Source organism: Parambassis ranga, unplaced genomic scaffold (genome assembly GCF_900634625.1).
Source record: "Parambassis ranga unplaced genomic scaffold, fParRan2.1 scaffold_22_arrow_ctg1, whole genome shotgun sequence".
Taxonomy (NCBI): domain Eukaryota; kingdom Metazoa; phylum Chordata; class Actinopteri; family Ambassidae; genus Parambassis; species Parambassis ranga.
The window spans coordinates 2,269,199-2,279,921 of record NW_021144778.1 but is presented as its reverse complement, the minus strand read 5'-3'; the positions used below and the strand labels follow the sequence as shown (position 1 = coordinate 2,279,921).

Here is a 10,723-nt window from a genome sequence, read left to right as displayed (position 1 = left end):
GGGTTTTTAATGATTGTTTATTGTTAATGTGTGATGGTGTGTGAGCTCTTACCTTTTGTTGTTGCCAGGGGTGACAGTCAAAAGAGTCCCTCTTGTAACAAGCAGGCATTTATAGTTCCGGACCAGTCCACTCAGGAAATAGGTGCAGGGGGGGAGGGTATCGTTTGATTGAAGGACAATTATAGTTATGAGTTTTAAAACTTTTAAAGCTTTTAGCTTTTAATAAGAAGGAATTCCATGTACATATGTATTGCATTTGGTGTGAGGTGTATGGTGGGGTAAGTGTAAAATGGAGGGAGAAGGAGAGGCAGCAGCTATGTAAGGTAGCCATTTTGAATGAATGTGTGCACTTCCACCTCCTTCTCAAGCCTCCTACTTGCTGCTACACACCAAGCTTTCTGCCCAAACAGGGACTTGAACCCTGGACCCTCCGATTAAAAGTCTGATGCTCTACCGACTGAGCTATCCGGGCTCTACATGTTGTTTCAGAGACTAATTCTGTGCGGACAGGTTAACTGAAACAGAGAGCAATCATTAAGGATGAACTTCCTGTGTGTGCAGACCATTGACAGTAAAAACTATGGACAGAGCTTCCGTGACATCACCCGTTTGTTTCTGAAGAGCTCGGTGGGAGGTTCCAGGACGTTGATGACCGCCGCCATGTTGGCAGCGTCATGTCCGCCAAAACTCCAAATATGGACAGGGAAGGGGGAGCACGAGCGGGGTTTAGGGGGGCGGGCGATCGTGGAAGCAGGAAACTCACGTTGTGATACGTCAACTGTCTGTCACTCAAAGCGGCAACGCCCATAATTAGGCGTAATTTTAAGTCAAAATACCATTGAAACGAGTGAGTTGTAAAAACATTCACCCCCCCCCCCCTGTACAATTGACACTAGAAGAGAACCTATCATCTGAGACCAGAGTGGTTTTTTTGTACCAGGCTGTAAACATGTCGGCCATTTTTACATGGGAGTCTATGGGAAATGACTCGCTTTTGGAGCCAGCCCCCAGCAGTTGCGGCGTGAATTACAAGTTTTGACACTTCCGCATGGGCTTCAACTTTGTGGTCCTATACACATAAAGAATACATACTTACATACTTATTACCTTTATTTACCTTTTCTATAAAGCTAAACACAACACTATGCATGTGTGGCCCTTTGATGTCTACAGGTGCAGACTAAACAAAACAAAAGGCAAGTGGTCTTGTGTTATGCCTGAAAAGGGAAGAGCTGTCAATAAGAGGGACGGCTTTTGCTTGACACCTTCCCATGCTTTGGTCCAGCAATACTTAAAAAGTCACAAAGCTCAATTAAAGCGTCTCTTGGAAGTGTGTACAAGGAAGAACCAACTTCTAACTTCAAAGCTTCCAGGTCTGATGAATCCATTTTTTTCTAGGTTGTGGGCAGTGTTAGTGTGGTGCAGAACCTTTTCCTGGGAAGAATAGACAATGCTGCTCTCCTGGCACTCAAAGTTGACCTCAGGTTGCAAGCGGGTCTCTCTCTGCACAGTCGGTCAATCACCACGCGCTCTGTCCACTCCGGCTGAAGATGTGAGGGGTTGGATAATGATCAGGGACGTCTATCTGAAACAGCCAGTCCTTGCCACATCCATCCCAGCGGTGCCTCCAAAATGTTATGCCTGAAAAGGGAAGAGCTGTCAATAATAACACTGACACGCGATTCTTCCTATCTGGCAGCTTTATGCAGAATTCAGCAAAAATAATTATGTACAGAGGTACAAGTGCTGGAAGTACATGAAATGTACATATACACATGTTCGGTTTTATCTTCATCTGTCTTAAACAGGTTAGTCTTCAAAATAATGTGTTCAAATCAGTAAAATAAAGGTTTAGCTGAAAATGCGGCACTAATATAAATAGAATAACATTCCATTCAGAAATAAACAAATGCATTTTCATTTCACAGTCACACATGTAACCAACTTAACCTCATAACTTCATATAAGCGTACTTACTCTCTGGTTATGAGTCTAGCTTTAAGGTAACACAGACAACATGGAATTAGCGTCTGTTAGCAACATGCTATTACATGTTTCTCTCGCTTTGTGAACACTTGTAAAACATAAACAAATCTAACAACACTGTCTGCAGTCACTTAAGATACTAACGGAACTAACAAAAGTGTTTAATCATATAAGGCCACAGTTACAAGAGTTTCTTTACCTGAAAAGGGAAGAGCTGTCAATAATAACACTGACATGCGATTCTTCCTGTCTGGCAGCTTTATGCAGAATGAAGAATCGCCTGTGAGCTCCCCTTTCCTGTCTCTGCAGGCATGAGCAATCGATCAGGACCAGGCCAAGCGAGCCGCAGGCCACAGATCAACCGTTCAGGCAAATCTTCTCTTATCAGTTCACATGAAGCACAATTTTCCCCACAAAACCCACAAATTCTATTTGACAGATTCCAAGAATCAGGTAAAATCAATCCATCACACTTTTCTACTCTCTTTAGATTATAGCTTTAGATTATATTATTTCTTGGGCTCTATGCTCTAAGTGTCTTAAAAATATGTGATTTCCTTTATTTACAGTGGTGCATGTCATGTGACTTTTCTTATGCAACATGTATGATAATGTTCTGTCTCCTCTCGTTTCCAGACTGTCTGGAGGACACACAGAGTGGACATGGGTCACAGAGTGCTGCTGCTGTTTGTGTCTCTGCAGCATGGGCAGCTGCTCCTGCTCCACTCGTCACCGGCTGATTGTTCACACCTGTGATCAGTCATCAGCCAATCCTGCTGCAGCTTCCATCTAGTATATGTGTCCAATGGAAGCTGAGCAACATGTCAGCTACACACATAGAAACACTACACATAGTTTGTCATATAAATAACATGGATTGAATCATGTTGTACAGTCAATGGAAACAAAAGCACTGAGAGTGGTGCTGGTAGTGCAGCAGTGGATGGAGGCTGAAGTGCTGCCACCTAGTGTCAATATTAACTCTAATATTAACTCTTGACTACATATTCCACCTTTAACTCTCTGCCATATATACTGTGCCATGTGTGAAGTGATAATAACATGTGAATGTGAATTTATTGTAAAGAACTTTACTTATTATCCCTGTTATAAGTGAGCAGTGTGTGTGTGTGTTTGATGGAGTGTGTAATGTCTGCTCAGTGTTACTGATGCTGCTGTGTGTGATCTGAAAACTGATCAAACTGTGATGTGTCTGATGCTGACAGAAGAATCAGAGGTCAGACAGTCGGATCCTCCTCTGTGACACCTTTAACATCATATCAGAAATCTCTGTCTGCTTCTGGTACATGCAGCTGATCACCAGCAGGGGGCTCACTGCTTTGCTGTCACTCAGGGGGCCTGTTCTGTCTGCCACTGGGATATGATGAGGTGAACTTCAGAGTTTGAATAGATTTCATTTGTCATGTGTTTATGATCATTTTATGAATCAGTTCAAATAAAGGAGACTCACTGAAGTCACAGTTTAGTGTTTTAATACTTATACACACTTATTTTGAAGCTGCTATCAACTTGATGAGTCTTCCTGTTGAAGCACGAGGCAGGACGTGTGTCAGAACATCCATGAACTGAGTAGATTAAGAGGAAAAGCTGATGTGTCACAGCTGCTGGTTGTGTTCTTTCAGTGTCTCCATCTTGATGAAATGAGGCGTTTTACTTCCTCCAAGTAGAGTGGACCTGGCTCACAGAGTGCTGCTGCTGTTTCTGTCTCTCTGTGAGCAGCATGTTAAACAGCAGGCTCTGAATAGTGACGTCATGATGTCACAGTCACATCAGTCTAATCTCCCAATCGGAGAGAGAGCTGTCATCAACAGCAGGAAGTGCAGGAAGCTCATGGTGTGCAGGCCTCTGATGTGTGGAGGCTGTCGGCTTGTAGCAGCCAACAAGAAGGGAGTTTGTAAAAGTTCTCTGTAACTTTAGATGTGAGGATTCAGAAAGAACTTAGATCAGATATGTGCAGCACTTGTGCAACAGATACTCCAACAGTGACAGCTCTTCTGAAGAAAGCCTGAGGAGCTGAGACCTGGATGAGACACTGATACAGCTTTGCTCTGCTGACAGGAAGGATGAAGGCTGACCACACACACACACACACACACACATATAGACACGTGCACACATATAGACGCAACACACACACCAACACACACAATCATACACACACTCTTACAGACATGCACACACATTTATTGTCACACCGGCTCAGAAAGTGTGACAAATTGGGGAGGACAAACACAACTTTAACCGTTTGACCATTTTATTGAAGAAAGAACAGTAGTTGTATACCAACAATTGACAAACAAGGAAATGTGCAAACAAAATACACCGCCATGCCTGCAGCAGGCTGGAGAGAGAGCAGCCCTCCTAGTAGGCCAGACGGGGAGAGAGAGAGTGAAGCAAACAGACTGGGAACTCTTAAACCGTCTCCAGCTCGTCAGCACAGGAGAGCTGCATAAGCTCAGGATCAGCTCCACCCAGCAACCTCCTGCACACACAGGGGAGAGACAGCAGCAACAACACAACACTCCCTGAGAGGCCAACACAGGGCCACAATATAGACACTGACACACACTAACACACAGACACATGCACACAAACATATACAGACACACACACATACACACAATACACTGCTTCAGACACACACACTGCCTGCTTCAACTGTGGAAAGGCTTCCTGTGCGTCAGTGCAACAGGCTGTTGGGCCTTTGCAGGATCCTGCAGGGTCGACCCCAAAGTTCAGACTCACAGTTCATAGCAGGACTGAGCTGGATGCAGTCACAGCTCCTCACTGTGTGCAGCAGCTGGACTGAGCTGAACACTGGACTCAGACAGATTCAACATCCACACGTCAGTCACTGGAAGCCTTCAGAATGCTTCTCTCCTCACTCAGCTTCCAGTCCAGATCCAATACCTTACTGCAGGTGAGTGACGGACCTGTCAGCTGTGTGTTAGAAATGCATGAATAAACAGCAGCTTCATGTTGATGCAGGACGTATGAGGGCGGAACACTGATGAGATGAAAAGATTCAGAGGAAAAGGCAGAAAGAGCAGAGCTGACAAGTCACATGACAGATGCACTGACACGCTCTCTAGTCAGCTCCTCCACCAATCAGGCGCTGCCTCGCTGCTCATGCAGCCAATCAGGTTGTAGCAGTACATTTAAAGCTCTCCTCTCTTCACTGTCGGCTCACATATGGCTCGTTGGTCTAGGGGTATGATTCTCGCTTCGTGTGCGAGAGGTCCCGGGTTCCAATCCCTAACCCAAACTGTATTCCATTGGAGACCAACTCCTTGTTGTTGACACTTTTCAGTTCCTCTCTAACTACCACACAGCTTTACAAAGCTAACAAAGTTCTATTCAGACTCATCCCAATCCAGAGCAGTTGTTCCACAGTAACACCTGCAGGAGGACGTCATCACCCAGTATGTGACCTGCACTGTGAGCTGTAAGGTCTTATACAGACAGGTGTGTGTCTGTCCTCATCAAGTCCAATCAGTATCATCAAAGACAGCTGGACTCAGATGAAGGTGTAGAACCATCTGAAGGACGATCAGAAGAAATGGACGCACCTGAGTTCAATATATGAGAGTCACAGCAAAGGCTCTGATGCTTAGGACCATGTCATATTTCACTTTGTCTTTAATACATCTGCAAACATGTCAACAGCTCTGTGTGTTTCTGTCAGTATGGGGAGCTGTGTGGACATTAATGATGAAAATGAACTTCAATGATTTTAGCAAATGGCTGCAATATAACAAAGTGAAACATTTAAGGGGGTCTGAATACTTCCTGCACCCACTGTACACATTAAAAGACATTGATGATCTGTTCTTATTGTCTAAACAGGAACAGTTGAAGCACAGCTTGCAGCCCCTGTATCTCAGGCTTCTCAGCTTCTCTTCAGATGTTTGGACGTTTCTGCTGGAACCTCTCATTTAATGACTCACATTTAGAACTTCTGACTTTATGTGGAGGAGGGATTGATTTTGGAATGAGGAAGCTGTAGCCTGGGATTCCACCACTAGATGTCAGCATTGCACAGCATTGGTGGTTCAGTTCAGATTGAGAGAATGCAAAGTGTGCAAAGCTGTCATCAAAGCAAAAGCTGGCTGCTTGGAAGAATGTCAAACATCAAACATATTCTGCTTGGTTTTAACACTGTTTGTTCACTGCATCATTCCACATGTGTTCCTTCATAGCTCTGATGTCTTCAGGATGAATCTACAATGTAGAAAGTCATAAAAACAAAGACAAACCACTGAGTGACTTTTGACTGGTACATTTAAAATGTTATCATATGTCCTAACCAGCAGGGGGAGCACTGATCATAAACTCTCTGTCTCACCTGTTATTGTCATGTGTTTTTATGGACGATGATGCTGACTGTTGTTTTCTTGCTTGTAAACAGCAGCTTCCCTGAGGGGGAACTCAGCTAATAATGATGCTGTAACCTCTGGGACTTGATCTGCTGGGTGGGAGTCCACTACATTATCCATCCATCCTCATCCATCCAGCTACACCCTCCCTCCTAAAATGCAGGCTGGAGGATGCGGGCATCGATCCTGCTACCTCTCGCTTGCGCTTACTGCATCGCGCTAGTCGAGCCAAAGTAAGCCCAAAGTAAGCCCACATTAGCCAATCACGTTCCTTTCCCTGGGCTTACTTTTGACCAATCATGTTCCTTTCCCTGGGCTTACTTTTGACCAACCAATCGCGTTCCTTCACTGTGGCTTACTTTGACCCTTCCTCGTGGAAAACGGTAAGATGAAGTTTACTTCACCTTATTTAATTTACTATAAATCGGCCATTGTCTGTTCAGATACAGTCTGTACCTTAAGAAACAAAACAGGCCGACATAGCGATGTAGCGATTGGACATTATATAGCACACGATTTCTTCGACGTACCCGTCAACCTCTAAATACCGACCAAAAAATGTCACTACCATTGATCGCTATCACTGTCATGGCCACCCGCTAACAGGCTATACGTGCAATTGATTCTCTGTAAACTGGTAGATATTGCTCTATTGTTCGTTTTATGTAATGTACACATAACATACTAATATGCATGTAATACCTTGTAATGGTGTAAACCGCTTTTTGTAGATGTAAAGTAGCCTACATGTAGGCTAATCCAGGAGGTCATTCACTATCTCTATAAACTATAAACGTAGGATATGATCAGTTCAGAAATTCCAGTTTTAACATTAATATAGTAAAGTTAAGGATTCAGACATTGGGTTTTCAAAATATCATCAGAATAAATCAAAATAGAATACTTTTTACTCTTACAAATTAAGTTATGTTATGATGTTAAAATGGTTTGTTTTCAGGTGGGTGTTTTATTACAATCCCTCCCCTTTAACAACTTACCTCTACAAATATTTAAATAAAGGTACAATACAATAGCTCAATGAAAATAACATGGTTTTGCTTTGTAGGAGACACAGTAGTACACATATCATAGTAATGTGAATTACTTTATCAATCCCTGTGGGGAAATGAAGTAGCTTGTTAAATGATCACACTCTAAAGTACAGGTATCTTTCAGCTGTAATTGTGTTTTCATTTCAGAAAATGTATGCTTATCCGGTTTTTAAGCGGCAGTCGGCTACATCACAGCGTCTCCTCATGGCGCCATCAGAGGAGGCGATGCACACGCAAAATGTGGAATCTGGAAGGGCCAAACCTGAAGAGGAAGTGGTGGCGGAGGCCAGAACTTTTGTGAGTGTAAACGGTTGGAGACCCCAGTGACCAGTTTTGGTGCTTGCTCACTGCAAGCTCCAGTTTGGGAAGTACCAGGGCCAGAGATTTAGATGGCTCCTGGAAAACTCTCTGGGGTATGCATTGTATTTGATGGACAGCTATCTAAAGAGACGGTGCAGGCAAACCCCCTGTCACAAAATAAGCAGCTGTTCATTCAGTACACATCTCTTATTAGAGAGAGGCAGAGGACCTGGAGAAGTTTAAAAGAAAAGCAGCAAGTGCAGCAGAAGCCGGGACACTGGAGACCAGGGATGTTTGATGGTCGAGTTGGATGACTTCAAGGGGGGGATCCGCGTCCATGTAAGACGTCTATGAATGACCAGAGCAAGGAGGCCCAGGCTCTCATCAAGTACCTGATCAAGGCAGATGCCAGGCCCAAAACCAACATGGCTATTTTCAAGACATACGTCTTGAAAAGAAGGGCTTCTGCTGGAGCATGTCAGCCTGCACCTACAACTGCAGCCTCCAGTGCCTCTGCACCTACCCCTGCAGCCTCCAGTGCCTCTGCACCTACACCTGCAGCCTCCAGTGCCTCTGCACCTACCCCTGCAGCCTCCCACATGTCTGCTCCTTCACCTGCTGCCATCCAAACTGGTGTGTGGAAGACTGGCACTGTGAAAGCACTGTTGGCGCGTGGCAAACATTTGTCTCCTTCACAGCTGGCTAAAAAACTGATGTCACCAGTTAAACCCTGTGAGTGTAACTGCGTAACATGTACTGTATATGTATTCAGTTATCATTATGACAGACTACACAGACTTATCCACTTGCTGTTTCCAGCCCCGATACCGCAGTGCACTCTGCCAACAGAACCCCAGCCAAACATTTGGCACAAAGGCCGCTCTTCCCTACTGGTAAGTAACATCGTACATTGTTTGTCCTTGTGTCTTGTCAACAGTAATAATTTTATTAACCTATTAATAAATGCTAATAACATTTTTTATTTGTGCTGCAGGCACTTCTGTTGCCCCTTCTGGAGCGGGTGACTTTGCTGAAGACGATGATGAGGAGCTGGTATCTGCAGTGTCACAATATGAAGCACAGCAGAATACAGGTGTGGCATACGACACAAATGCAAATATTACGAAAATGTTTAGTGAAAACACACTGTGAAGTATTATTTTTGAGGAATAAAAAATCACTGTTTTTTCAAATATTTTTGTTTACAGTACAGGATTATGTCGCATCAAGCTTCAAGCGGGATGCATTCTTTGAGTGCACCTCTTCAAACCTTAAGGATATCCAAAGGTGTTGGTGTTTTCATTTGTGTTTCCCGTTGAGAAACAATCATTGGATAACATTTCACTAACATCACTTGCTTTTCTCACTCACTATCTGTCTAATCCCCTGAACAGGACGGAGGAGATTCATTGTTTAATGATCACAGTAACTGTTTTTCATCACTGCAACTGTGTGCACGCTTCATGTCTGTGGGCATCACTACTTTATACTAAATTCATCACAACTTATTTTCTTGCTCTATTCCATCTAATCCTTTTCAAATACAGCTCTGGAAAAAATAAGAAACCACAGTGGTCTCTTATTTTTCATGTCTAACTATTAATTATAATCATAATCTATTAATGCTTGTCCAAATGTATGCTGTGCAGGCAGAATGTGGACTGCGATCAAATACAACAGTCATCCTTATATTATTTTTTTCTGCATTTCTCCTTCAAAAGCTCCAGCCATTGCTCATTCAGAGGCCCGTGCTGGTCCGCCTCTAGTGGTAAAAATACCAGACCCTCCACATCATCAGCCACCTACTGAGCTCCCTCGTCACTGGAAGGATCAGCTTCCACCTTTCCAGCAGGAGTGGATCCGTAAGACCCTCTTCAAGGCCAACCTACACACTGGCAAGCCAGAGCTAGTGCCCCAGCTGAAGCTTTGGTGGCATCCTCCTCAGCCCCCTCTCATTCACAGTCAGCTGCCCGCCTCACCTGACCTCTTCTTCTGTCGGCCCCTTTTTTATGGATGCCGCTGAAGATGTGGCAGTTCCCTCTTGTCTGTGTTCGCCCAGACTGTGGTAAACACAGACTAACAGCGGCAGGACTGTATCGTACTGTGCGCAAGGTCTTAGACATCGACGGGTGGTATGACCTTGCAACAGAGTACTTGGAGTGCAAACGCTGCACAAAAAGTATCCAGCCTGGTCCGAAGACATCTTAGGACAACTGGATATGGGCCACCGCAGTCAGTTTCCTGCTTTATTGACATACAGGTAATCATAATTAAGATCAAACATTATTAGGTGCTTTGATTTGTGTTATTGTTTAACCAAAAACTGCATTTGTGTTATTACACTGGTCTTTCATTAGATACTCATGTGACAACCGGGTGGTGAGGATGATGAGGGAGAGGACATTGGGCAACAGTGTGACTCAGCTTCACAAGAAGTTGATGGAGCAACATGGTGAGGCATGGACGCAGCGTGTACTGCAGTACCTCACTGCCTGTGAGCCATTTACAAAGTCCCTCCCTTGTGCAGCCTCCTGTGTTCCTTGAGCCTCCTCCCTTACCTGCCATACCTAAACCTAAGTGGCTGTTAGCTGTATACTCCAGGGATGTTCTGGGGCGACTGCATGAGGTCAAGGCCAAAATTACATCTGTCTTTGTCTTTCAGCTGGCCTGATGAAGCGCTATCGGGAGGCAGGACAGATGCCCCCAAAAGTGATGTATGTGGACAGAGACTGCTGCAGTCAGCATGGCCAGTCTCGTGTTAAGGCCATGTTTTCAGAGTGGGATGACCTCGAAGTGCGCCTTGACATCTGGCATTTTATGCGCCGATTTGCTGCAGGTGTCACAACAGAGGCTCATCCACTCTATGGAGTCTTCATGGCACGTCTGTCCACGTGCATCTTTGAATGGGATCCAGAGGATGTCGCTGCTCTTCGCGTGCAAAAGGAGGGGGAGCTAGCAGCAAAGAAGACCGGCCACCTCTCAGAAAAG

At 44.5% G+C, this 10,723-nt stretch overlaps 1 non-coding gene across 1 annotated transcript; it reads right to left on the bottom strand.

Moving 5' to 3' along the window:
• Positions 1-399: 399 nt before the first annotated feature.
• Positions 400-472, bottom strand: trnak-uuu (transfer RNA lysine (anticodon UUU)). The gene has a single exon. It is a non-coding gene; the product is annotated as a tRNA-Lys (tRNA).
• Between the last annotated feature and the right edge of the window lie 10,251 nt (positions 473-10,723).